The sequence below is a fragment of the Triticum aestivum genome, chromosome 4A (genome assembly GCF_018294505.1).
Source record: "Triticum aestivum cultivar Chinese Spring chromosome 4A, IWGSC CS RefSeq v2.1, whole genome shotgun sequence".
Classification (NCBI taxonomy): domain Eukaryota; kingdom Viridiplantae; phylum Streptophyta; class Magnoliopsida; order Poales; family Poaceae; genus Triticum; species Triticum aestivum.
Window position 1 is genome coordinate 460706705 of NC_057803.1, and position 27518 is coordinate 460734222.

Sequence of the window (27518 nt, forward strand, 5' to 3'; positions counted from 1 at the left end):
AAGGCGCTTTAAACGTTGGGATGAGGTTTGTCATATGTGGGCCAAGCCTCGTGGAGAGCACCTTCACAATAATCTCCGTGATCGTGTGGATGAGGCTAATGGGCCTATAGTCGGCGATCCCCTCGGCCCCTTCATTTTTAGGCAAGAGGACCACATTGCGGAGTTGAGCCACTTGAGATTTGAAGTGTGCTGGGAGTTGAAATACGTAATGACCCTCATGAGATCGGGTTGATGATGTCCCAACATTTCTTGAAAAAGAGGCCCGAGAATCCATCCGGCCCCGGTGCCTTGTTGCTTGACATGTCTTTGGTTGCTTCAAGAACCTCACTCTCGGCCACTTGGGAGCCAAGGCCATGCAAATTAAGAGGTTCCAAATTTAGCTCCTCCCAATTGAAATCTTTGCGGCTTTGGGGGCCTCTCTTCATGACATTGGAAAAATGGTCATGAATTAGCTTTTCTTTGGCATTGTGCTTGATGACCCAACCATGCTCGTTCTTGTTTCTATGGATATGATTTTTTCTCCTCCTTGCATTTACTCGGCGGTGGAAGAAATTGATTTTTGTCCCCTTCTTTAAGGTTGGAAATTCTTGCACATTGCTTCTTACGTGATATTTCGAGCACAACCAAGGCGACGACCCTTCTATTGAGCCTAGCCCGGAGCTGAAGTTCCTCGGTGGAGAGAAGCCTATCCTCTTTGGCATTGTCGAGGTGAAGGATTACCAAAAGCGCGGCCTAGTGGCGAATTTTAGCCTTTGAGAAAAGGCCCCTACTCCATTCGAAGAGGTAGAGCATCGTCTTATTAATCTTGTTATAGAGGATTTGGTATGGCTCAGTGTGGTCAACCCTCTCGTTCCATGCCTATTGGAACACCTCATTAAACCCATGCATGGATGCCCAAAAGTTTTCAAATTTAAAGACCTGAGGTCTTCCTGGTCCCTGGTCATCGCAAGCAGAAGCAGACAATGGTCGTAGAGGGAGGAATAAAGCGCATTAAGGACATGGGTGTTGAATCTAGTGTCCTACTCGGCAATGCAAAAAAGGAGTCTAGCTTGTACAAGGTTGGGTTTTCCCTCTCGTTGCTCCAAGTGAATCTCCGATTTTGAAGGTGGGTTTCTTCGAGCTCATAGCTCTAGAGCATTGCCCTGAAACAGTTGACTCTGCTGCGGCTAAGATTTCTCTTATTTCTACCTTGCACTCGGTAGATTTGGTTGAAGTCACCGATGGCAAGCCAGTCCATCCCTAGTGGCAGCTTCCCTGCTAGCAGCTCGGCAAAGAAAGCGTCTTTGCAAGAGGAATCTATGGGACCATAGACGAAAGTGATCTTGAAGAGCACATCAGTGCCTCTTACCAGGACCATGGCAGAAAGGCAATATGCTATGGAGTTGATGCAGGAAACATCCACAAGGAGATCTGCCCAAAGCATCAAGATACCACCCCTAGTATCAACTGTTGGTCTTTATGTGATGCTATGTAGCCTATGCCCGCCCAGGAATGCTGTCATGAACTGGTCGACATTGTCGAGCTTAGTCTCTTGGAGGCACATGACATGACACTATAAGGAGACCATCGTGGCATTGATTGTGGATCGTCGATCCGGGAGGTTGATTCCCCTCATGTTCCAACTCGGGAAGTTAATTGGTTGTTCTAACATTTAAAACGGGGAGCACCATGTAGTCTGTCTCCATAGCAGAAGCACTACAAACAAACACAACAGAACCTTGCAATCTAGTGATAGTGGAAAAAACCCCACTAAGGGTACATAGCCATAGGCAAACATGAATCATGCTCCAAACACATTGAGCACCCTTACACACGGGTCAGGTGCATAACAATGCATGATCTTGTGCTAACATAAGGAAACTAGGACCCTAGGTGGATAGAAACATCAAGCACTCAGCGACCGCCTACTGAGCCGTAGTACCGTTGTTGTTCGTCTCCAGGTCGAGTGCACCTTGTCCCCCATGTGCAATGAGGGTTTCCTCAACACCCATAGCACTGTCATTGTCGAGCTTAAATAGCCCAGGCATATCCATGATCATGTTCGGCGATAGCTGCTCCTTGAACAGCTCTGCGAATGCGTCTAGTCCGGCACTAGTGGCGTCTTCCCCATCACCGACAATGCCTAAAGTGCGGCACAGAAGCAACTCAACTGCCCTAGCCGCTGGAGCCAACTTGGGATGGCCTACATCATGTTGCTTGGTGATGGAGAACCCTCCACCAATCTTCGAGATGGCAATCACAACCATTGTCTTTCGAGGAGTTGATGGTGCCCTAGCAGGTGTTGAAGCAGGGGAGGGGGGATGGCGCCTTGGTGCTCTTCGAAGAGTGTCGCAAGGCATTGCAAGCAAACCGCACCTCCAACCGTGGCATCACCACTACGCAGCCACACAGGCGATGGCGTGCACCGCAATGGTCCATTGGAAACCAGGGGAGGCATTGGGGAGGCCTCGAAACCCTGTGGCCTTGCAGGTCAGAGCAACGGTGCTTGGAGCGTGACCGACGAGTAGAGCTGGAGTAATGCCTCGGTTGGGAGAGCCTGCGATGGCGGAGAGGGGTGTTCATCGATTCTCTCGGAGCACGATGATGGTGGGAGCATGGTTGTGGGCGGCAATCGGTGTGAGGTCTTCCTGGGAGCGGTGGTGTGCGGCGCGCGGCGAGAGCTGGTGCAGAAGGCTTCAGCCGCGCCCAGCAACCGCCAAAGGAGTGGCCTACATGGGCAAAAACTCGAGAACGCGGGCCGCGTCTTCACTTGCAAAGCCAGAGCCCTAGAACACCACAGAGTGGCCCACAGCCACGCCCAGCTCAGCAGAGCGGCAATGACCTCCACCATCACCCTGGCCATCCCACCCCTCTTCACGGCGGTTGTCATGCGAGGCATCCCGAGGCTGGCGCGAGAGGCTGCGCCTGATGCAGTCACCCCATCCCTCATGGTTGCGTGAAAAATTGCGGCCATGTCGGTCATCATCCTCGCGATCATGACCTCGGTCATCATTGGGGTCCCTCCTATGGTGGTGGACAGGGCGAGATATGTGCTCATGGGCGTCGCGCGCCTGCTGCTCGCCATCGATGACATCCTTCTGGTAGGTGTACCCCTTGGACACGATCATGGGCCCTTGCATGGGATCTTCATGAATGAACAGGTGGATAATTACCTACTGCTCCAAGCCACGTCGCCTGATGATCAGCTGACCCCCCGCGGGCACTGGCAGGATCACTAGTTCATGTCTGGCACATTTGCCAGTGACGCCGTCCATGCCCACACCCATAGTACCTTGGTGTCTGTCTTGAGCTTGGATGCAGCCTTGATGTAGTTGATGGAGCACCTCGGTCTGATGGCCTACGTGATAGCGTAGTCATCCCACGCTTGCAGCGGGAGCCCGTCCAGGCAGAGCGGGCGTGGTGGATGAGGTCCACGTTCTTGGAGTGAGCTTTGAGCCTCCATGGGCGCATCTACAGCCTGGTGTCCCAGAACGACAGGTCCCGATGGCCTGCCGCATCCGTGCAGTGGTGTTGGTGGAAGAAATGCACGAGGTGGGCCTCTGGGAAGTGCTTGACGACAGACACGTCGTCCATGAACTTTCCCATCTTAGTAATGATGGAGGCGGCTAGGTTTTTCATGGTGGCCATGAGGTCGCGGTTGAGCCAAGCCACGATGGTATTCGAGCCGAGGAGCGTCGCCTCCTGATGCATGGCTGGCATGGCATGGATCACCATAAACACCTCAGCTAGCCACTGCGAGTGGTCCCCAGACCAAGCCATGTCGTGAGGAGGGCCTTGGGGATGAGGCAGAGCCGTAGGTGGCGCCCGCGTAGGCATCACACGCATGGGAAAGGGACGACTGGGGCGCGTGAGGGTGGCGCCTGGGCGGAGGTGGGAGGCAAGTTTATTCAAGCAGCTCCTTGCTTTGTGGCTGGGTTGGAAGCAAAGGCGACATGTGATCTGGTTGTGGCACCCAACTTGTCCATGGCGAGGGAAGAGGTAGCAAAAACATAGTCCTTTAATCTAGTCTGGGATGGGTTAACGTAGCTTCAATGACGTCGTAGGAAAAGCCGATCGGTGCGGCCGACAGGACGTGACGGTGACCCAGCCGTCCATCGCCTCGAGCCCCGCAACAGGGGTAGAGGAGTGGCCAACCTCTAATCTATATCCAAGTCCGATGGAGAACAGCGGCAGTTTCCAGCGGGTGCAGGGGATGGGAAAGCCCACAACACAGAGAGCGAGGCGAGGCCATCGAGGTGGCGCCGGGGAGACCTTGTGTGGGTGGCCAGTGGCGACAGAGTGGCGACCGCCAGGGAGGGAGGGCTGGTGGAATACTAGGACGGGGCTCAGGCTGCCGCGAGAACTAGAGCGTGGATGGGTCATATTTTTTGCTAATTTTTTACCATTGCCGACCACGAAGGTTGATAGGGAAGGTACGGCAATGCAACACCTACGAAGGGTGCTATGTAAATTTTACGTAATTAGCCAGTTGGCCGTTTTTGATTGGGATGGGGGGGCAGGGCCCTCTCCACTGAAAATAGGGAGGCAAAGAATTATAGAAGGAAGGTTATGTAGCCCCTTGGTAGTCCTTTTGTACGTGTAGGATTATTCGGGAAAGGGACTATGTAGGGGCGGACCCATGTTGATGTGAGTGGGGGCCCTAGACCCCACTCAAGTATTGAAAATCTTATATGATTTTGTTGTATTATTAGGAAAAAACTAAAACTCTCTAAATTTATACAAGATGTGTCAAAATATGCCCCAATTCAAGTATTTTGTCCCCGCTCAAAAAAAGTTTCTAGGTCCACCCCTGCCATGGACTCTTGCATTCCGCGCGAGTTCGTAGGCTACACGAATCAGGTACAACTCCCTTGGGTCGGGTCTATAAGAGGGAAAGGATTTGTAGCAAGGTGTAGCATGTTTGTCTCCTGATTCGTAGATTTGGTTGGGACATGCATGCATTTAGGAATTAACTACACAAATGATAAGTGCCACACGTGTGGAATGTGAAGGAAATATGCCCTAGAGGCAATAATAAAGTTGTTATTTTATATTTCCTTATTCATGATAAAGGTTTATTATTCATGCTAGAATTGTATTGATCGGAAAGATAAATACATGTGTGAATACATAAACAAACACTGTGTCCCTAGTGAGCCTCTACTTGACTAGCTCGTTGATCAAAGATGGTTAAGGTTTCCTAAACATGGACATGAGTTGTCATTTGATAACGGGATCACATCATTAGGAGAATGATGTGATGGACAAGACCCATTCATTATCTTAGCATAATGATCGTTCAGTTTTATTGCTATTGCTTTCTTCATGTCAAATACATATTCCTTCGACTATGAGATTATGCAACTCCCGGATGTCAGAGGAATGCCTTGTGTGCTATCAAACGTCACAACGTAACTAGGTGATTATAAAGATGCTCTACAGGTATCTCCGAAGGTGTTTGTTGAGTTGGCATAGATCAAGATTATGATTTGTCACTCCGAGTATCGGAGACGTATCTCTGGGCCCTCTCGGTAATACACATCATAACCTTGCAAGCAAACGACTAAGGAGTTAGTCATGAGGTGATGTATTATGGAACGAGTAAAGAGATTTGCCAGTAACTAGATTGAACTGGGTATCAAGATACCGGCGATCGATTCTCGGGCAAGTAACATACCGATGGACAAAGGGAATTACATATTTTGTCATAATGGTTCAACCAATAAAGATCTCCGTAGAATATGTAGGAGCCAATATGGGTATCCATGTTCCTCTATTGGTTATTGACCGGAGAGGTGTCTCGGTCATGTCTACATAGTTCTCGAAGTCGTAGGGTCTGCATACCTAACGTTCGATGACGATATAGTATTATATGAGTTATGTGATTTGGTGAACGAATGTTGTTTGGAGTCTCGGATGAGATCAGGAACATGACGAGGAGTCTCGAAATGGTCGAGAGGTAAATATTGATATGTAGGACAATGGTATTCGGACACCGGAAGTGTTTTGGGGGGGGGGGGTACCGGGTACTTATCGGGTCACGGAAAGGGGTTCTGGGCGCCCCCGGCAAAGAATATGGGCCTTATGGGCCAAGAGGGGAAACACACCAGCCACAAGGGTCTGGTGCACCCCCCATATTGTCCAGCCTAGGAGGAGAAGGAAAGGGGGAAGGGAAAGGAAAGTGTGGATTAGGATTCCCACTTCCTTCCCTCTCCCCTCCTCTTTCCTTCCCCCTCGGTTATATATGGCAGGGGGCACGCCTTGGGAGGGACTCCAAGTAGGATTCCTCCTACTTGGGTGCCTCCTATGGCTGCTCCTCCCTCCTTCCCACCTATATATATATATATGTGGGAGGGGGGCGCCTAGAATCCACCAGATCAATTGTTAGCAGTGTGCGGCGCCCCCCCTCCACCGTTTACACCCCTGGTCATATTTTCGTAGTGCTTAGGCGAAGCCCTACGGACATCACTTCACCATCACTGTCACCATGCCATTGTGCTGACGAAACTCATCTACTACATCGAAGTCTTGATGGATCAAGAAGGCGAGGGACGTCACCGACCTGAATGTGTGCAGAACACGGAGGTGCCGTCCATTCGGTACTAGATCGGTTGGATCTCAAAGAAAGTTTGACTACATCAACCGCGTTGTGAATGCTTCTGCTTACGGTCTACGAGAGTACGTGGATACACTCTCCCCCTCGTTGCTATGCATCTCCATGGATAGATCATTGCGTGTGCGTAGAATTTTTTTTCTTTTCCATGCAATGATTCCCAACAGCATGAAGGTGTGGCACCAAGCACTTCGGTCCTGTCGTTTTTGCAATTAAAGTTGCCATCCAATAATAAAAAACAAACAAAAAAGCTAAAACTTTCCATCCTAAAAGATAATTCCCATCCTTGAAAACTAAAGTTATCATTCTCACATCACTAAATGATGCCTACTACACAACTTTATTCTTGTATACTTGGTTGTGCCTCCAAGCGCAGAGTTTTGTAGGAGAGCAGCAAATCCCTCAAGTGGATGACCTAAGATTTACCAATCCACGAGAGGTGTAGGATTAAGATGGTCTCTCTCAAACAACCATGCAATCAAATACAAGAAATCGCTTGTGTCCCCAACACACCCAATACAATGGTAAATTGTATAGGTGCACTAGTTCGGCAAAGAGATGGTGATACAAGTGGATTATTGATGGTATAAATGGGTTTTTTGTAATCTGAAATAATAAAAACAGCAAGGTAGCAAGTAACAAAAGTAAGAACAAAGGGTATTTCAATGCTTGTAAACAAGGCCTAGGGTTTATACTTTCACTAGTGCAATCTCTCAACAGTGCTAACATAATTGAATCATATAAGAATCCCTCAATGTGCGACAAAGAATCACTCCAAAGTTCTTATCAATAGCAAGAACATAATCTGAAAATGTTGTAGGTGGAAAACCACCTGAAAGTTATCTTTCCGATCAATCCATTGAGCCATCCCAATAAGTGTCACAAACAACCCTAGTGTCCGTACTACGATAACACCATATGATACGCATTAAGCAACTCGAATGTCACCTAGATAGTCCAATGTCATGACAAGTATCCGTGAGTTAATTATTCAATATGCATAAATAAATTTCATATTCATAATATTCAATCCAGCACAAAGAACTTCAAAGATTACCCAAAGTTTCTATCAGAGAAAGTAGGACGAAAATGTTTATTAACCCATATGCATAGATTACTCCAATGTCACATGGGAATCCGCAAGTTGATTACCAAAACATATATCAAGTGATGCTTCCTTATAATGGATTCACAATCATAAAGGATGTCCAATATAATGTATTTGTATGTGAAATTTCTCTTCCTTATACCAATCTTTCATGCATTGCTTGTCTGACAAATATTGTGATTGTCAAACTATAGTAGATTCTACTTTCTAAACCTGATGTGAAAATATTACTAAGCATATAATTTGAGGTTTATGATATTCAATTCATTCAACAATTTACTCTTAGGATATAAGTGAATCACAAGAGTGAATGGCAAACTACTCCAAAAGACATAAGTGAAGATCAATGAGTAGTTAAAGAATTAAGTAGCTATGTGAAGACTGTCTCTAAATCAAGATTTCAAAACCAACTATTTTATTCAAACATCAAACAAAAAATAAGCTCCAAGAAAATCACATATCATGTGACGAATAAAAATATAGTTCCAAGTGAGGTTATCGATAATATTGAAGATCAAAGAGGGGATGCCATCCGGGGCACCCCTAGGCTTAGAGCTTGAGTCTTCCTTGAGTATTACCTTGGGATACCCTGGGAATCCACAATCTTAGGGTCTTGCCACTCCTTGTTCTCCTCATATCTATATCTCACCAAAAACTTGAAAACTTCAATCACACAAAACTTAACGGAACTCGTGAGATAGGTTAGTACGATAAAGAGCAACTCATTCACTTTGGTACTGTCAAGACAAGATTCATAATTGTTCTGACATAATGACGACCATATTCTAACATTTATAAAATTTATTTTGACCAATATAAGTCATAGAAACTATTGAATAAGCAAACTATGCATTCAAAACAAAATTTGTCAAAAACCATACTTTTCTAACTCCAAAAATTATGAAAAAATAGGACAATGGTGACGCCTGGATAATTAAGCTACAGTAACCCTCTACTAATGATGCCACGTCACCACGATTACTGTTGATAAACTTGCGTTGATTTAAACCCCGTTCAAATTCAAAATCAAGTTAAAGTAAAAAAATTCAAATTTCTCAAACATGCAAACTAAAATGTTCAAAGTGTGGCAAATATTCCATAACTAATTCTGGTGGTGACCCATCATTTTTATAAAGTGTTTCAGTGCCCTAAATTAATCAAAACAATGGCCTAAATAATAATTTAATTTCTTTTTAAATTATAAAAATACTAAGCTATTTTTAAAATCTCAAACTAATTATGCCACTAGCCTAATTATTAATACTAATTTAGGTGCTAACATTATATTTTATAAAACTAAAAAATAAATTGAAACTAAATGCAAAAGAAAATAAATAAAAAATAAAATGAAAAGGCCCCCCTCACTGCCCTGGGCCTTAGGCCACAGTGGTAGGCCCCGGCCCAGCAGCCCAGCCTGCCCGCTCCCTTGTCGTCTACCTCGCTACACGGGGGGTAGACCTGGGAGAGACCGAGCCGTCCCAGATGGACCAGCTCGCTGGCGTCAGCAGGGAGGGGATAAGGATCCCCCGCCTCCTCGGGCCTCCTCCCCCGACCTGCCTCCACCCACCCCGACCTCCAGATTCCCTCCTCCCTCGCGTCGTTTCCTTCTTCCCCAAGCAAAGCCATCACCGTCATGACCACCGGCGCACACATGCTCTCTGGCCCCCCCAACACCCGGGAGGACGTCCAGTAGCTACGTCGCCCTTGTTCACGCCGTTTGAGTCCGACCGCTCGACCGGAGCCACACCAGCGTGAGCAGGTCGGACACTTCTTCCACTTCGGCCACCGGCGGCTCTCCGATGAATTCTCCATCGTCTGCACTCCTAAGCTGTTAATGAGCTTTTCTTATGCTCCAAGGTGAGCTCGCGCGTGAAACCCACACTTCATGCCTCGAATCCATCCCCGTAACTCCCCTCACCACCCACCCGTGGGCTCGCCGTCGCAGTGAAGCTCCACGCTGAGACCACATTGAAGGAAATTTGCCCTAGATGCAATAATAAAGTTATTATTTATTTCCTTATTTCATGATAAATGTTTATTATTCATGCTAGAATTGTATTAACCGGAAACATAATACATGTGTGAATACATAGACAAACATAGTGTCACTAGTATGCCTCTACTTGACTAGCTTGTTAATCAAAGATGGTTAAGTTTCCTAACCATAGACATGAGTTGTCATTTGATTAACGAGATCACATCATTAGGAGAATGATGTGATTGACTTGACCCATTCCGTTAGCTTAGCACTTGATTGTTTAGTATGTTGCTATTGATTTCTTCATGACTTATACATGTTCCTATGACTATGAGATTATGCAACTCTCGTTTACCGGAGGAACACTTTGTGTGCTACCAAATTTCACAACGTAACTGGGTGATTATAAAGGTGCTCTACAGGTGTCTCCGAAGGTACTTGTTCAGTTGGCATATTTCGAGATTAGGATTTGTCACTCCGATCGTCGGAGAGGTATCTCTGGGCCCACTCGGTAATACACATCACTATAAGCCTTGCAAGCATTGTAACTAATGAGTTATTTGTGGGATGATGTATTACGGAACGAGTAAAGAGAATTGCCGGTAACGAGATTAAACTAGGTATTGAGATACCGACGATCGAATCTCGGGAAAGTAACATACTGATGACAAAGGGAACAATGTATGTTGCTATACGGTTTGACCGATAAAAATCTTTGTAGAATATGTAGGAGCCAATATGAGCATCCAGGTTCCGCTATTGGTTATTGACCGAAGACGTGTCTCGGTCATGTCTACATAGTTCTCGAACCCGTAGGGTCCGCACGCTTAATGTTCGGTGACGATTTGTATTCTGAGTTTATTTGTTTTGATGTACCGAAGGTAGTTCGGAGTCTCAGATGAGATCGGGGACATGACGAGGAGTCTCCAAATGGTTGAGATGTAAAGATCGATATACTGGACGACCATATACGGATATCGGAAAGGTTTCGAGTGATTCGGGTATTTTTCGGAGTACCGGAGAGTTACGGGAATTCGCCGGGGAGTATATGGGCCTTTTTGGGCTTTAGTGGAAAGAGAGAGGAGAGGCTGCGCGCCCCTCAATGCTTAGTCCGAATTGGACTAGGGGGAGGGGCAGCGCCCCCTCCTTCCTTCTCTTCTCTTTTCCCTTTCGTTCTCTCCTACTCCTACTACTTGGAAGGGCTCCTAGTTCTACTAGGAAAGGGGGAATCCTACTCCCGGTAGGAGTAGGACTCCCCTAGGGCGCGTCATAGAGAGGGCCGGCCCTCCCCCTCCTCCACTCCTTTATATACGGGGAGGGCGGCACCCCTTGGAGACACAACAATTGATCATTGATCTTTTAGCCGTGTGCGGTGCCCCCCTCCACCATAATCCACCTCGGTCATATTGTAGCAGTGCTTAGGAGAAGCCCTGCGTCAGTAGCATCATCATCACCATCATCACACCGTCGTGCTGACGGAACTCTCCCTCTAAGCTCTGCTAGATCGGAGTTTGTGGGACGTCATCGCGCTGAATGTGTGCTGAACTTGGAGGTGCCGTACGTTCGGTACTTGGATCGGTCGGATCGTCAAGACATACGACTACATCAACCGTGTTGTGCTAACGCTTCTGCTTTCGATCTACGAGGGTACGTGGACACACTCTCCCCTCTCGTTGCTATGCATCACCATGATCCTACGTGTGCATAGAATTTTTTTGAAATTACTACGTTCCCCAACACACATGTCGTCCTGGGGCCAGGTGAACACGCGGATGCGCTCAGGGCACTCCCCTGCTGCCGCCCGCTGTCGCACTCCAATGTTCCCGCTGCCTCTATCGTTGCATCTATAGGATCGAAAGTATGTCTAGAGGGGGGTGATTAGACTACTTAACCAAATAAAAATCTAGACTTTTCCCAATTTTAGTTCTTGGCAGATTTTAGCTATCTTAGCACAAGTCAAGCACTCTCCACACAATTCAAGCAAGCATGCAAAAGAGTATATGAGCAGCGGAAAGTAAAGCATGCAACTTGCAAAAATGTAAAGGGAAGGGTTTGGAGGATTCAAATGCAATTGGAGACACGAATGTTTTTGTCGTGGTTCTGATAGGTGGTGCTATCGTACATCCACGTTGATGGAGACTTCAACCCACGGAGGGTAACGGTTGCACGAGTCCACGGAGGGCTGCACCCACGAAGGGTCCACGAAGAAGCAACCTTGTCTATTCCATCACGGCCGTCGCCCACGAAGGACTTGCCTCACTAGCGGTAGATCTTCACGAAGTAGGCGATCTCCTTGCCCTTACAAACTCCTTGGTTCAACTCCACAATCTTGTCGGAGGCTCCCAAGTGACACCTAGCAAATCTAGGAGACACCACTCTCCAAGAAGTAACAAATGGTGTGTTGATGATGAACTCCTTGCTCTTGTGCTTCAAATGATAGTCTCCCCAACACTCAACTCTCTCTCACAGGATTTGGATTTGGTGGAAAGAAGATTTGAGTGGAAAGCAATTTGGGGAAGGCTAGAGATCAAGATTCATATGGTTGGAATGGAATATCTTGACCTCAACACAAGTGTAGGTGGTTCTCTCTCAGAAAATGTGTATTGGAAGTGTAGGTATGTTCTGATGGCTCTCTCCACGAATGAAGAGTGGGTGGAGGGGTATATATAGCCTCCACACAAAATCTAACCTTTACACACAATTTGCCAAACTCGGTGGGACCGAATGGTTAAACTCGGTCGGACCGATTCAGCAAACCTAGTGACCGTTAGGATTTTCGGTGGGACTGAGATGCAACTTGGTAGGACTGATATGGTTAGGGTTAGGGCATAACGTAATCTCGGTGTGACCGATTACACAAACTCGGTGGGACCGATTTTGGTAATAAGCTAACCAGAGAGTTGGTCAGGTAAACTCGGTGGGACCGATTCGCTCATCTCGGTGAGACCGAAATGTTACAAAAGGGAAACAGAGAGTTTACATTGCAATCTCGGTGGGACTGATCGCTCATCTCGGTAAGACCGAAACGTTACGAAGGGAAACAGAGAGATTACAATCCCATCTCGGTGAGACCGAGATCCCTACCAGTGAGACCGATTTGCCTAGGGTTTGTGGCAGTGGCTATGACATTTGAAACTCGGTGGCGCCGGATAGAAAGAATCGGTGGGGCCGAGTTTGACTTTTGGTTTAGGTCATATGTGGATGTGGGAAGGTAGTTGAGGATTTTGGAGCATATCACTAAGCATTTTGAGCAAGCAAGCCATTAAGCAACACCTCATCCCTCCTTGATAGTATTGGCTTTTCCTATAGACTCAATGTGATCTTGGATCACTAAAATATAAAATGTAGATTCTTGAGCTTCAAGCTTGAGCCAAACTTTTTGTCCTTAGAATTTTGAGGGATCCACTTTCCTCATCCATGCCATGCCATTCATTGAGCTTTTCCTGAAATATTAATCTTGGAATAATGTTAGCTCAATGATCTATATGTTGTTAGGAATTACCAAAACCACCCAGGGGTAGTTGCACTTTCAATCTCCCCCCTTTTGGTAATTGATGACAACATATAGATCAAAGCTTCGACAAATGATAATAAGAGTGAAAGATGTTGTCGCTTTGAGAAGTATGTGAAAAGCAAGAGCTCCCCCTAAATTTGTGCATATCTTAAGATTTGCTTTGGACTGCAAATGCACAATGAGTTAGGATCATGGGTTACTCTTCCATGTCACATACATCTTGGTGGAGCGCTCAAAATAATAAAGATTGAATACATGCACTCATCACCAAGCAAAGTGAATGATCATATAAGGATAAGTAAGATAATATCATCTAACAAGCATAAGTGTAGCTTATGATCAACCACATGATCATCAATGTCTCACAGATAATAGCATAGTATCTCAAGCAATCAAAAGACAAACAAAGTTCAACCATCAAAGCAAGGGAGAATAAAAAGCAACGCTCTCTCTCGAAGCCTATGATCTATACATGTTTCTCCCACTTTGGCAACAAGTTACCAAAAAGTTCATAGAAAATGCATAGCACTAAAACGTCTCTTAAGCTTGGTCTTCAGGTGGTGGCGTAGAGATGGCTCCTTGGACGAAGACTTTAGTTGATGTGGATGGAGCTGAAGGAGGTGGTGCTGGAGCTGGTTGCGCTGAAGCTGTAGCTGGTGCAGATGAAGTGGCTCTAGTGTCTGGAACAGGCACTGTAGCAGACCTCTGAGCTCTAGGCACTCTGGCAAATGCATCCGTGGTTGTCTTGCCCTTCCTCTCCTGCATATCATCTTGAAGTTGCTCCACAATAGACTGAATCTCAGTTACTTTCACATCCAAGTCATAGAATTTTTGCTCCACGATTCTTTCCAAGCTCTCCTGGTTTTGAGTCAGGGTGGCCAGTCCCTTCTCAATCCTCAGAGTGGATGCAATCAGGCAGCCAAGCTGATCTTGCTTGCTCTTCAGGAGATACTGAGATGCTTCTTCAGTAGTTGGCATCCTTGCAGCCTTTTCATCTTTTGCCTTCTCCTTCTTGGCTTGTGCGTGCACAGAAGATGGTTCATCCTCATTCATAACCACATTGTTGTCCTTCAAGTCTGGATAGATAGGCATGTGCTCCTTGTCCAGCAGATATGTACCAGTGCCCATCTTGGAGTTGATTAGCTCCTGGATCTGTGGAGCATACCCACAACTCCTCTTCTGATCTGCAGCTGTCCTCTTGATAGTTTCAACTATTAGGCTCATGACTTTGAACTTCTGTGGGACATCAAAGATGTGAAGCAAGTTAATTGCATGGCCTCTGATCATCTTGTGATCACCTGACTTTGCCAAGAGAGTCTGCCTGAGGATCCAGTTGATGGTTGCAAGCCTGACAGAAGGTAATGTACATATCCAAACTTATGTGTCTCAAGAGCAGCATATGGGATCTCCTTGTACATGTGTGTCATTGTGTTGTGATCCTTCTTCCTATTGGCATAGACATCCAAGTCATCTTCACTCTCTTTTGGGGCATTGATCAACTTCGCCCATTCAGCAACTGTGGACTGGTACCTCGTACCTTCAGACATCCATACAATCCTTCCATCTGGGTAGAAATGAGCTATGGAGTAGAACTGCATGCTGAGCTCATCATTCCATTTTGTGAGCTTCTGAGCCACAAACTCATCGACTCCACAAGCCTTGAAACTATCATGTACACCTGGATAGTGATCCTCATTCTCCTTGATGTAGTCCCAGTCGACCCATCTCATGTCACACACTATGGGCTTCTTGTCAAGTAGCACTGTCTCATAGAAGTCCTGCTATTCCTTTGTGTGGAACCTGTAATCAACAACAGTCCTTCTCCTGGTGGCATATGGATCTGACTCTCTCCATAGCCTCAACCCTGAGTCTCTCCTGATCTTCATGTTCTCAGCCACAGGATGATCATCATTGTGGTCTGGAATCTTGGGTTTGAGCTTCCTCAGGACTTGTCCTTCATCATCTTCATTATCAGCAACTTCACGCACTGGGGCCTTGTTCTTCTCAGCAGCTGGTATACTCCTGGTATTCCTCTTAGGTGCACTCTTGGGCTTGGAGGCTGCTTTGGGTGCTTCTTTGGGCTTTGATGTTGCAGCCCCTGACTTTATAGCATCACCCATCAGCTTTTGTGCCTTGGGTGCTGGTGCAGCAACCTCTTCTTCCTCTTCCTCTTCAGAATCTCTCATGATTGAGGATCTCCCAAGCACTCTAGCAGTGGTCTTTTTGATCCTCTCCTTCCTCTTCTTCCCTTCTGCAGCAGCCTCTTTGGGTTCAGATCGCAAAGGGACTTGAGTAGATGCTCTGGCCTTAGACATTGGAATTCTCTTTGCAGGAACCTTTTGCTTCATGCCTGGCTTGGTGGTAGCAACAGTGCTATATTCCTTCTTAACCACTTTCTTCTTGGAAGTGGCCTCATCCTCAACTGCCACATAGTCTTCATCCTCAGATTCAGAGGTCTTCTTCTTTCTGGCCCTGGTGGCAGCTTTGGGTAAGTTGCTTGGGGTGCTCGTGCTACCATCATCTGAACTGCTAGAGGGACTAGTGCCCTCACTCAGGTGAACCTGCTCCTCTGACCTGTTCTGGCTGTCACTCTGATCAGACATATTGCAAACACTGACAGCAGACCCTGTGAATAGATATAGATGATATAGAGTGGATGAGCATCACAAAATGCAGAGGTTTTTGCAAAAGAATGAGTCAAAAACTTAGTTTTAGTTTTCCACAGAAAGCATTTCGGATCAACCGATTTATAAACTCGGTGATACCGAAGCAGCTGTTGGAACCTAAACTAGTGAACTCGGTCAGATCGAGTCACAGTTCGGTGGCACCGAGACTGCTAGGGTTCCACAAAGTCCTGAACTCGATCACACCGATTTGCAATTCTCGGTCAGACCGAAAATTACATGTGCAATGGCCTGAGCCGAATCTGTGGTAGCGAGTTCCACAACTCGGTGGGTCCGAGATTGTTTCGGCGGAAACCTAACCCTAAATTTTCAATTCACGACTAAACTACAGAGTGTTTTGACTGGATAAGAATGATCTCAATCGTGGCAAGATACATGGCAAACATAATGTGCTAGGAATCAGATAGGGATATCACAGTGATCGAGTTCATACCCTAGTTCGGCGATGAACTCGCTATGGCGGCAACGACGGGGATGATTCCCGTGACGGCGGCGGAGACCAGCGGCAGGAGGCGGTTGGCGACGAGGAAGACGATCGGGAGACCCAGGAGGCAGAGCGGGCTAAGCACGGGTCGAGGAGGTTCGGAAAGTTTTCCAAAATTTGACCCGTGGGTATATATAGCCCGACCCTGTCAGTGTGACCGAGTGGAACAACTCGGTGGCACTGAGATTCATAACTGCAACCAGTTACTGAAACTCGGTGTGACCGAAAGGTTCAAATCAGTTGCACCGAGATTGAAAACCTAGATCGACTTAGAGATCTCGGTATGACCAAAATGGATGAATCGGTCAGACCGAAACGCACAAAGAAGTTTTGGAAGTTTAAGTCTATGAAGAATCGGGGACTCCGAGTGCTCCTCACACAGAGTGGTTCGAATCTGACTTGATCAAATTTTGTGATGTAGCATGAATAGAGTTTGAGACGAGAAAAGCATAGATAGCTAGAGAGGGTTCTTAGGCATTCTTGTCCATCCACTTGGCAAAAGAAAAGAAAACCAATCAATCAAAACAACAAGTGGATGTCCTCAAATGAGTAAAATATGCAATCAACATGCTCACACAATAAAATGGCAATTGAAATATGTGGCAAAGCATGCACAACCAATTCTAGCATCTATCAAACAATTTGCGATGACTAGGTCATCTATATATGAGTATATTGACTTAGGAGTCAAATGAGAACATTTGATCATAGGTCATACTCATCGTTTAAGCACAAGTGGGGTTACCACTTTTACATAAAGCATTGTTGTGTTCACACCATTAGAGTTGCTTTAGCTCAATTCTTAGAGTAAAGCTCCCCCTAGATGTGAGATCCCCCCTAAGAGGGATGAACTAACCTTGGGTTTTGTCGATGATGACTTCATGTAGATGTTGAAGATGTGGATGCTCAATGTTGATGTAGATCATTTGAAGCTATCCATTGGAGTGAGTTGCACTTTCAATACCTACACGGGTTAGTCCCACAAGGAACAAACAAGGATATCCATAGACATAAAGTGATGCACACACAAGATGATGTCTATGAAAGCTTTTAGGTTACCTTGTCCCTTGTCTTACCAACAAGAGGGTTTGTGACTCCTTGAACTAGTGCAAGATGTGGAAGTTGATTGCACTTGTTCTTGCCAAGATGATAAGAGTGAAGTATGTTGGCGGAGTCACCCTCAAGAACTCTCTAGTTCTTCTTCTTCGGGATCCACACCATCTTGATGGGAATCCTCGGTGTTGTAGTTGTACTTGATGAAGTGGAACTTGAAGTAGTCTTGGGAACCCACTTGACCAAGGCCTTAGGAGCTTCTTCAAATGCATCAATTTCCTCTTGAAGCTTGTCCTTGCCTTTTTGCTTGTGGTCTTGTGGTGGAAGATCATCTTGAGCTTGTGTCCCTTTGAAAGAAGTAGGATCATACTTCTCTTGTTGAGGAACAAACTTCGTCTTGGGGTATTGATCTTCTTCCCACTCAACTCCATTGGCATTGAACTTTCGTTCAAAACCAACACCTTGATTCTTCCGGTGCCTTCCTTGCTTGCGTACAATTTCCTCGAATTGCTTACTTCCGGCAAGGCTCTTGTAAACACCTTTCTCTATAATTCCCTTCAATAAGCTATTTTCTTGCTCAAGTGTAACTTGGCTAAGAGAATCATTAGTGGAATCAAGAGAACTACTAGAAGCAACAATATTGGATTTAGCATGATTATTGTTACTACTAGAGGAAGAATCTTTCTTGTTCTTGTTACTAGACTTGACTTGAGGCATGTAAGTGGATAAGAGTAAACGCTTGGCAATGTAAGAAGAACTTTTCTTACGAAGATCATCATTGATTGCTTTTAAGAACTCATGCTCTTGCTCAAGGTTGAGCTTTTCAAAGCGTAATTTCTCATGAGTCCTTAAAAGTTCTCGATGATCTCCTAAGATAGTTTCATGAGCTAACTTAAGAGTGTTTAGTTCTTTAGTTAGAGACTCAATCTTCTCCTTATCATTGTCATTCGTTTTATCTTGATTAGCATGATTAATTGACGTTTCATCACAGTATTCATCACTAGAGTTGTCAACAAGTAAATCATCATCACCTAACAAGTCATCTTCATCACTATTGAAATCAACATACTCGGGGTGTGATACCTTTGGGCCTTTAGCCATGAAGCATGTTCCAACTCCTTCATTTGGTGAGTCAAATATGTCGTAGGAGTTGGTTGTCACAAGTGCTAGACCGGCAACACCTTCATCTTGAGTATATTCGGAGTCGGAGTGATAGCTTCTCTCGGAGTGGTTGTCGGAGTCGGAGCCGGATACCCATTCACCAACATGAGCTTGATGTCTTCGTTTTGTGTAGCTCCTTGATGACTTGTCCTTTCTTTCCGAATCCTTGCTTCTCCGTGAGGGTCTTCGTTCATAACGATCATCTCTACTCCTTCTTTCTCTAGATGGTGATTCTTCTCTTCTACTTCTTCTCTTGGGAGAATCTTCTCTTCTCTTGTAGGGGGCCGTACACTCATTGGAATAGTGTCCGGGCCTTCCACAATTGTAGCAGTTTCGCTCTCGACTAGAAGATCTTTTGTCATTGTAGGACCTTGACTTGGAGCTTCTCTCTTTGCTTCTACTCTTGTAGAACTTGTTGAAGTTCTTCACCATTAAGCTCAATTCTTCATTGAAGGTTTGTTTCTCACTCGATGATGTGGGGGCTTCACATGAGGCTTTGTAAGCACCACTTGATTTGTTGTGAAGTTCCTCTTTATCCTTGAGTGACATCTCATGAGCAACAATTCTTCCGATGACTTCCGTTGGCTTGAGATCTTTGTAATTTGGCATCATTTGGATCAATGTGCACACGGTATCATATTTTCCATCCAAGGCTCTTAGGATCTTCTTGATGATGAATCTATCGGTCATCTCTTCACTCCCTAAGCCGGCAATCTCATTTGTGATAAGAGCAAGCCTAGAGTACATTTCAGCAACACCTTCACCATCCTTCATTTTGAACTTGTCAAGTTGACTTTGAAGCACATCCAATTTGGATTCCTTGACGGAGTCGGTACCTTCGTGCATATCAATCAAAGTATCCCAAATTTCCTTTGCATTCTCAAGACGGCTGATTTTGTTGAATTCTTCGGGGCACAATCCGTTGAAGAGGATATCACAAGCTTGAGCGTTGTATTGCAGCATTTTCAACTCTTCCGCGGTGGCTTCACGGTTCGGTTCTTTCCCGTCAAAGAATTCACCTTGCAAGCCAATACACACAATAGCCCAAACGGCGGGGTTATGTCCAAGAATATGCATTTTCATCTTATGCTTCCAACTAGCAAAATTAGTGCCATCAAAGTAAGGACCTCTACGGTGATAATTTCCCTCGCTAGACGCCATACTCTCCTAGGTTGTGAAACCAAGGCTATGACCGCCAAAAGCTATGGAAATCAAAGCAAATGGAGACCAAAGCTCTGATACCACTTGTAGGATCGAAAGTATGTCTAGAGGGGGGGGTGATTAGACTACTTGACCAAATAAAAATCTAGCCTTTTCCCAATTTTAGTTCTTGGCAGATTTTAGCTATCTTAGCACAAGTCAAGCAATCTCCACACAATTCAAGCAAGCATGCAAAAGAGTATATGAGCAGCGGAAAGTAAAGCATGCAACTTGCAAGAATGTAAAGGGAAGGGTTTGGAGGATTCAAACGCAATTGGAGACACGGATGTTTTTGTCGTGGTTCCGATAGGTGGTGCTATCGTACATCCACGTTGATGGAGACTTCAACCCACGGAGGGTAACGGTTGCGCGAGTCCACGGAGGGCTCCACCCACGAAGGGTCCACGAAGAAGCAACCTTGTCTATTCCATCACGGCCGTCGCCCACGAAGGACTTGCCTCACTAGCGGTAGATCTTCACGAAGTAGGCGATCTCCTTGCCCTTACAAACTCCTTGGTTCAACTCCACAATCTTGTCGGAGGCTCCCAAGTGACACCTAGCCAATCTAGGAGACACCACTCTCCAAGAAGTAACAAATGGTGTGTTGATGATGAACTCCTTGCTCTTGTGCTTCAAATGATAGTCTCCCCAACACTCAACTCTCTCTCACAGGATTTGGATTTGGTGGAAAGAAGATTTGAGTGGAAAGCAACTTGGGGAAGGCTAGAGATCAAGATTCATATGGTTGGAATGGAATATCTTGACCTCAACACAAGTGTAGGTGGTTCTCTCTCAGAAAATGTGTATTGGAAGTGTAGGTATGTTCTGATGGCTCTCTCCATGAATGAAGAGTGGGTGGAGGGGTATATATAGCCTCCACACAAAATCTAACCGTTACACACAATTTGCCAAACTCGGTGGGACCGAATGGTTAAACTCGGTCGGACCGATTCAGCAAACCTAGTGACCGTTAGGATTTTCGGTGGGACTGAGATGCAACTCGGTAGGACCGATATGGTTAGGGTTAGGGCATAACGTAATCTCGGTGTGACCGATTACACAAACTCGGTGGGACCGATTTTGGTAATAAGCTAACCAGAGAGTTGGTCAGGTAAACTCGGTGGGACCGATTCGCTCATCTCGGTGAGACCGAAATGTTACAAAAGGGAAACAGAGAGTTTACATTGCAATCTCGGTGGGACCGATCGCTCATCTCGGTAAGACCGAAACATTACGAAGGGAAACAGAGAGATTACAATCCCATCTCGGTGAGACCGAGATCCCTATCGGTGAGACCGATTTGCCTAGGGTTTGTGGCAGTGGCTATGACATTTGAAACTCGGTGGCGCCGGATAGAAAGAATCGGTGGGGCCGAGTTTGACTTTTGGTTTAGGTCATATGTGGATGTGGGAAGGTAGTTGAGGATTTTGGAGCATATCACTAAGCATTTTCAGCAAGCAAGCCATTAAGCAACACTTCATCCCTCCTTGATAGTATTGGCTTTTCCTATAGACTCAATGTGATCTTGGATCACTAAAATATAAAATATAGAGTCTTGAGCTTCAAGCTTGAGCCAAACTTTTTGTCCGTAGAATTTTGAGGGATCCACTTTCCTCATCCATGCCATGCCATTCATTGAGCTTTTCCTGAAATATTAATCTTGGAATAATGTTAGCACACTGAGCTATATGTTGTTAGGAATTACCAAAACCACCCAGGGATAGTTGCACTTTCAGCATCGTGTAGCCTACTGCCGATGGCACCTATCCGCCGCAAGGGCTCGTCGCCGGTGCCCCTGCCAACAATCCCCAAGCCCTGTGACCACCCCTTCGGTTGCGCGGCGTCGCCAGCTCTCGAATGGCGCCTCACGCGCGTAGAACGGGTCACTGTGGCGTTTTTTTGGCCGTCTCCAGTGAAGGGCCGCCGCGGGAGAGGCTTGCCGAAGCTCTCTCCGGCGCCCCGCCTACATGGCCGGCTGGGGCCACCACCCTGGGTAGGTGTGATGTCTACTACACAACCTTCTTCTTGTAGACGTTGTTGGGCCTCCAAGTGCAAAGGTTTGTAGGACAGTAGCAAATTTCCCTCAAGTGGATGACCTAAGGTTTATCAATCCGTTGGAGGCGTAGGATGAAGATGGTCTCTCTCAAGCAACCATGCAACCAAATAAAAAAGAGTCTCTTGTGTCCCCAACACACCCAATACAATGGTAAATTGTATAGGTGCACTAGTTCGGCAAAGAGATGGTGATACAAGTGGTATATGGATGGTAGATAAAGGTATTTGTAATCTGAAATTATAAAAACAGCAAGGTAACTAATGATAAAAGTGAGCGTAAACGGTATTGCAATGCTAGGAAACAAGGCCTAGGATTCATACTTTCACTAGTGCAAGTCCTCTCAACAATAATAACATAAGTGGATCACATAACTATCCCTCAACATGCAACAAAGAGTCACTCCAAAGTCACTAATAGCGGAGAACGAACGAAGAGATTATGGTAGGGTACGAAACCACCTCAAAGTTACTCTTTCCAATAAATCCGTTGGGCTATTCCTATAATTGTCACAAACAGCCCTAGAGTTCGTACTAGAATAACATCTTAAGACACAAATCAACCAAAACCCTAATGTCACCTAGATACTCCAATGTCACCTCAAGTATCCGTGGGTATGATTATACGATATGCATCACACAATCTCAAATTCATCTATTGAACCAACACATAGAACCTCAAAGAGTGCCCCAAAGTTTCTACCGGAGAATCACGACGAAAACATGTGCCAACACCTATGCATAGGTTCATGGGCGGAACCCGCAAGTTGATCACCAAAACATATATCAAGTGAATCATGTGATATCCCATTGTCACCACAGATATCCACGGCAAGACATACATCAAGTGTTCTCAAATATTTAAAGACTCAATCCGATAATATAAGTTCAAAGGGGAAACTCAATTCATTACAAGAGAGTAGAGGGGGAGAAAACATCATAAGATACAACTATAATAGCAAAGCTCGCGATACATCAAGATCGTACCACCTCAAGAACATAAGAGAGAGGGAGAGATCAAACACATAGCTACTGGTACATACCCTCAGCCCCGAGGGAGAACTACTCCCTCCTCGTCATGGAGAGCACCGAGATGATGAAGATGGCCACCAGAGAGAGATTGCCCCCTCCGGCAGGGTGCCGGAACGGGTCTAGATTGGTTTTCGGTGGCTACGGAGGCTTCTGGCGGCGGAACTCCCAATCTATTGTGCTCACGGATGTTTTTAGGGTATGTGGAGATATATAGGCAGAAGAAGTACGTCAGGGGGCCACAAGGGGCCCACGAGGGTGGAGGGCGCGACCAGGGGGGTGCGCGCGCCCCCTGCCTCGTGACCTCCTTGCAGAGCCCCCGACGTGCACTCCAAGTCTTCTGGGCTTCTTTCCTTCCAAAAATGAGTTCCGTGAAGTTTCAGGTCAATTGGACTCCGTTTGATTTTCCTTTTCTTCAAAACCCTAAAACAGGGTAAAAACAGAAACTGGCACTGGGCTCTGGGTTAATAGGTTAGTCCCAAAAAATCATATAAAAGTGTATAATGAAGCCCATAAACATTCAAAACAGTAGATAATATAGCATGGAGCAATCAAAAATTATAGATACGTTGGAGACATATCAAGGTGGCCGGTGGACCAGTGGCCCGTGCTCGCCCCCTTGCCCGGGTTGACCAAGTCAACCTTGCTGACTGGGCGGCCCGTTTCGCTGACATGTGGTCCCCATGTTAATTAATCCATTTTTAAAAATAATTAAGTTGTTAACTTTATTTGCTAATTTAACTAGTCACTTACACGTGGTCCCAATAGTTTAATTATCTAGATTTAGATTAGTTTTAACTATGTTTAAACCCACTCTCTATGACAGGTGGGTCCCCCATGTCAGTTTTGACCAGTCAACATACTGTTGACTGCTGACGTCACTCTGACCTCATGCTGACATCATGACTCGTTTTCTGTCAAATTTAATAATGAATAATAATTTCAGAAAAATGTTTAAAACATTGTAAATTAATATAAAATAATCTGTAACTCGGATGAAAAAGTTTTATACATGAAAGTTTCTTAGAAAAATGTGAAGAATCCGAATAAGCATTCCGTTAGTTTGTCACGTGCCTCTATCATAGCAAACATGCAACCGTCCTTCTCCATTTCATCTGTCCAAAAATGGCTAACACTGAGGATAGTTTCCCATATGTTTCCCCCCTTCGTCGGGATCATCTAGTACAACGTTAGAACACCCCTAGCGTTGCTTATTGTCTTGTCATGCTTAGTGTTGCACCCATGTGCTTTGTATTTACTGTTGCTTCCCCCTCTTCTCTCTGGTAAACCCCGAGACCACTATTGATTCCACTGTGATCGATTGCATCAACGACGACCCTTCTTCCTTTTTAGCAGAGCTTCCAGGCAAGCAAACCCCGTTGATCATTATGATATCGCCCATTCCATTCTCTCTCATGCTTGCATTATATTTCGCTACTATTATTGATTGCTCCTATTCTAATGCATAACCCGCTTTTGTAACCTGCTCATTGTACCTTACCTGCTTATCCTAAACTGCTTAATATAGGTTGGTTAGTGTTCCATTAGTGACCCCTTACCTTGTCCCAGTTGCCTCGGCTTGATGACCGGTGACTCGATCAATGTGATCGACGTCTAGGGCCCAACACATCACATCACACCCTCTTTTGTTTCTTGACTCTGTAGAGCTACTATCGAGTGCTGAGGGTGATACCTCATAACGCACTCCTGATGATAAATCTGTAGTGTAGCTATTCGGTCGTGGTCATCGAGGGTGATTCATCCTTCACCACTCCCGATACGACTCTGCCGTGCAACACCTCAAGTGTGAACCTCAAGGGTGATTCCTCATATGTTCACCTTGACGATTACATTAGGTGGATTCCATCGAGGGTAATTCCTCGGGTTTCCCCCATGATGTTATGGACACATAGTTACCTTTACCTGTAGCCCCCCGTGTACTGTTACTGCAGGACAAAAGGGATAGGCAGTACCAGCCTGGTTGAGGTGGACCTGAGTTCCCGACAGTCTTTGGTTAGTCGGATCGGCCCTGAGGGGTACCCGTGAGTTGATGTGAAAGTCTGGCGGGCCCGGAGAGCACCCATTAGATAATTATGAGGCACGGCCGGGAAGGTAGACCGCCCTAAACAGAGAGAGGGTTGGGTCTGGGCCTTGCCGTATTTCCTCAAGACGGGGCGACGGGGTCGCATTATCGTGAGTCTCTACTCATCTCCACAAGCTCCTAATACACTAAGGTTTTGGGTATTTGTTCCGAGTTGGCCACTAGCCTACTCGCACTAACCACCACGCAGGAGCAGATATGGGCACTCGGCGTCATAGTATCAGCCGAAGCTTTGTCAGACTTCCAATTCAGCATTGCGGCACGACCGAGCCGGCACCATCCATGACAAAGGTGGATTCTGCACCCTCCCTGCGCGCAATGACCCAGAGTGCAACGGGCGATGGGCCCAAGACTCGGGAGTGCCTAGGATGTAAACCGACAGGGACCTCTCTGCTGAGCCTAGGTAGGACTACGACGTGTTGATCTTCCGAGGCCGGAAATGGACCCAAGAAAGTGTGTCTGGCCAGAGTAATCAAGTGTGTTGGGTAATGTGGTGCACCCCTGCAGGGAAGTTATCTATTCGAATAGTCGTGTCCATGCTAACAGACACTCAGAATGGTATCTTGATCTATTACGACTAGAACTAGTTACTTGAGACATGAGGTGCATACGTTGTCTCCGGGATTGCTTCCTCGCAGGGAGTCGAGGAAGGATCTCTAGGCGTTAATGCTACAACATGCTTGTTAATTATAAAATGTTATTCTGTACTCTTCTGAATGCTGCAAGATGCTTGAAGATGCTAGTCTTTGATAGGCTAGGCCTCCCCTCTATTCTGGCATTCTACAGTTCAGTCCACAGATACAACCCTTCAATTTGATACTGATGCATACTTAGTATAGATCTGATGCTTGCGAGTACTTTGGATGAGTACTCACGGTTGCTTTGCTACCACGTTTCCCCCTTCTTCTTCCTTCTTTCTAGTTGCTGCGGCCAGATGGTGGATCCCAGGAGCCAGATGCCACCGCCGACGAATACTACTACCCCGTGGAGCCTACTGCTACTTGGAGACCGCCGACGACCAGGAGTAGTTAGGAGGTCCCAGGCAGGAGGCCTTGCCTCTTGATCGTTGTTTCTTTCGTGCTTGCCTTCTTAAGGCAGTCTTGTTTAACTTTATGTTTGTACTCAGATATTGTTTCATCCGCTGACTCTTGTGTATCGAGCTTCTATATTCGAGCCCTCGAGACCCCTAGCTTGTAATATAAAGCTTGTATTATTTTAATTTGTGTCTAGAGTTGTGTTGTGATATCTTCCCGTGAGTCCCTGATCTTGATCGTACACATTTTCGTGTATGATTAGTGTACGATTGAATCAGGGGCATTGATGCGTCTCCAATGTATCTATAATTTTTGATTGCTCCATGCTATATTATCTACCGTTTTGGACATTATTGGGCTTTATTATCCACTTTTATATTATTTTGGGACTAACCTAGTAACCGGATGCCCAGCCCAGAATTGCTGTTATTTTGCCTATTTTAGGGTTTCGAAGAAAAAGAATATCAAACGGAGTCCAAACGGAATGAAACCTTCGGGAACGTGATTTTCTCACCGAATACAACTCAGGAGACTTGGACCCTACGTAAAGGCACGTAACAGGAGGCCACGAGGTAGGGGGCGCGCCCTACCCTATCAGGCGCGCCCCCACCCTCGTGGGCCCCCTGTTGTTCCACGGATGTACTTCTTCCTCCTATATATATATCCATGTACCCCCAAATGATCAGATATGGAGCCAAAAACCTAATTCCACCGCCGCAATTTTCTGTATCCACGAGATCCCATCTTGGGGCCTGTTCCGGAGCTCCGCCGGAGGGGGCATCGATCACGGAGGGCTTCTACATCATCATCCAAGCCTCTCCGATGAGGTGTGAGTAGTTTATTTCAGACCTACGGGTCCATAGTTAGTAGCTAGATGGCTTCTTCTCTCTTTTTGGATCTCAATATAATGTTCTCCCCCTCTCTCGTGGAGATCTATTCGATGTAATCTTCTTTTTGCGGTGTGTTTGTTGAGACCGATGAATTGTGGGTTTATGATCAAGTCTATCTATGAATAATATTTGAATCTTCTCTGAATTCTTTTATGTATGATTGGTTATCTTTGCAAGTCTCTTCGAATTATCAGTTTGGTTTGGCCTACTAGATTGGTTGTTCTTGCCATGGGAGAAGTGCTTAGCTTTGGGTTCGATCTTGCGGTGTCCTTTCCCAGTGACAGAAGGGGCATCAAGGCACGTATTGTATCGTTGCCATCGAGGATAACAAGATGGGGTTTTTTAAAATATTGCATGAAACTATCCCTCTACATCATGTCATCTTTCTTAAGGCGTTACTCTGTTTTTAACTTAATACTAAAGATGCATGCTGGATAGCGGTCGATGAGTGGAGTAATAGTAGTAGATGCAGGCAGGAGTCGGTCTACTCGTCTCGGACGTGATGCCTATATACATGATCATACCTAGATATTCTCATAACTATGCGCAATTCTGTCAATTGCTCAACAGTAATTTGTTCACGCACCGTAGAATACTTATGCTCTTGAGAGAAGCCACTAGTGAAACCTATGGCACCC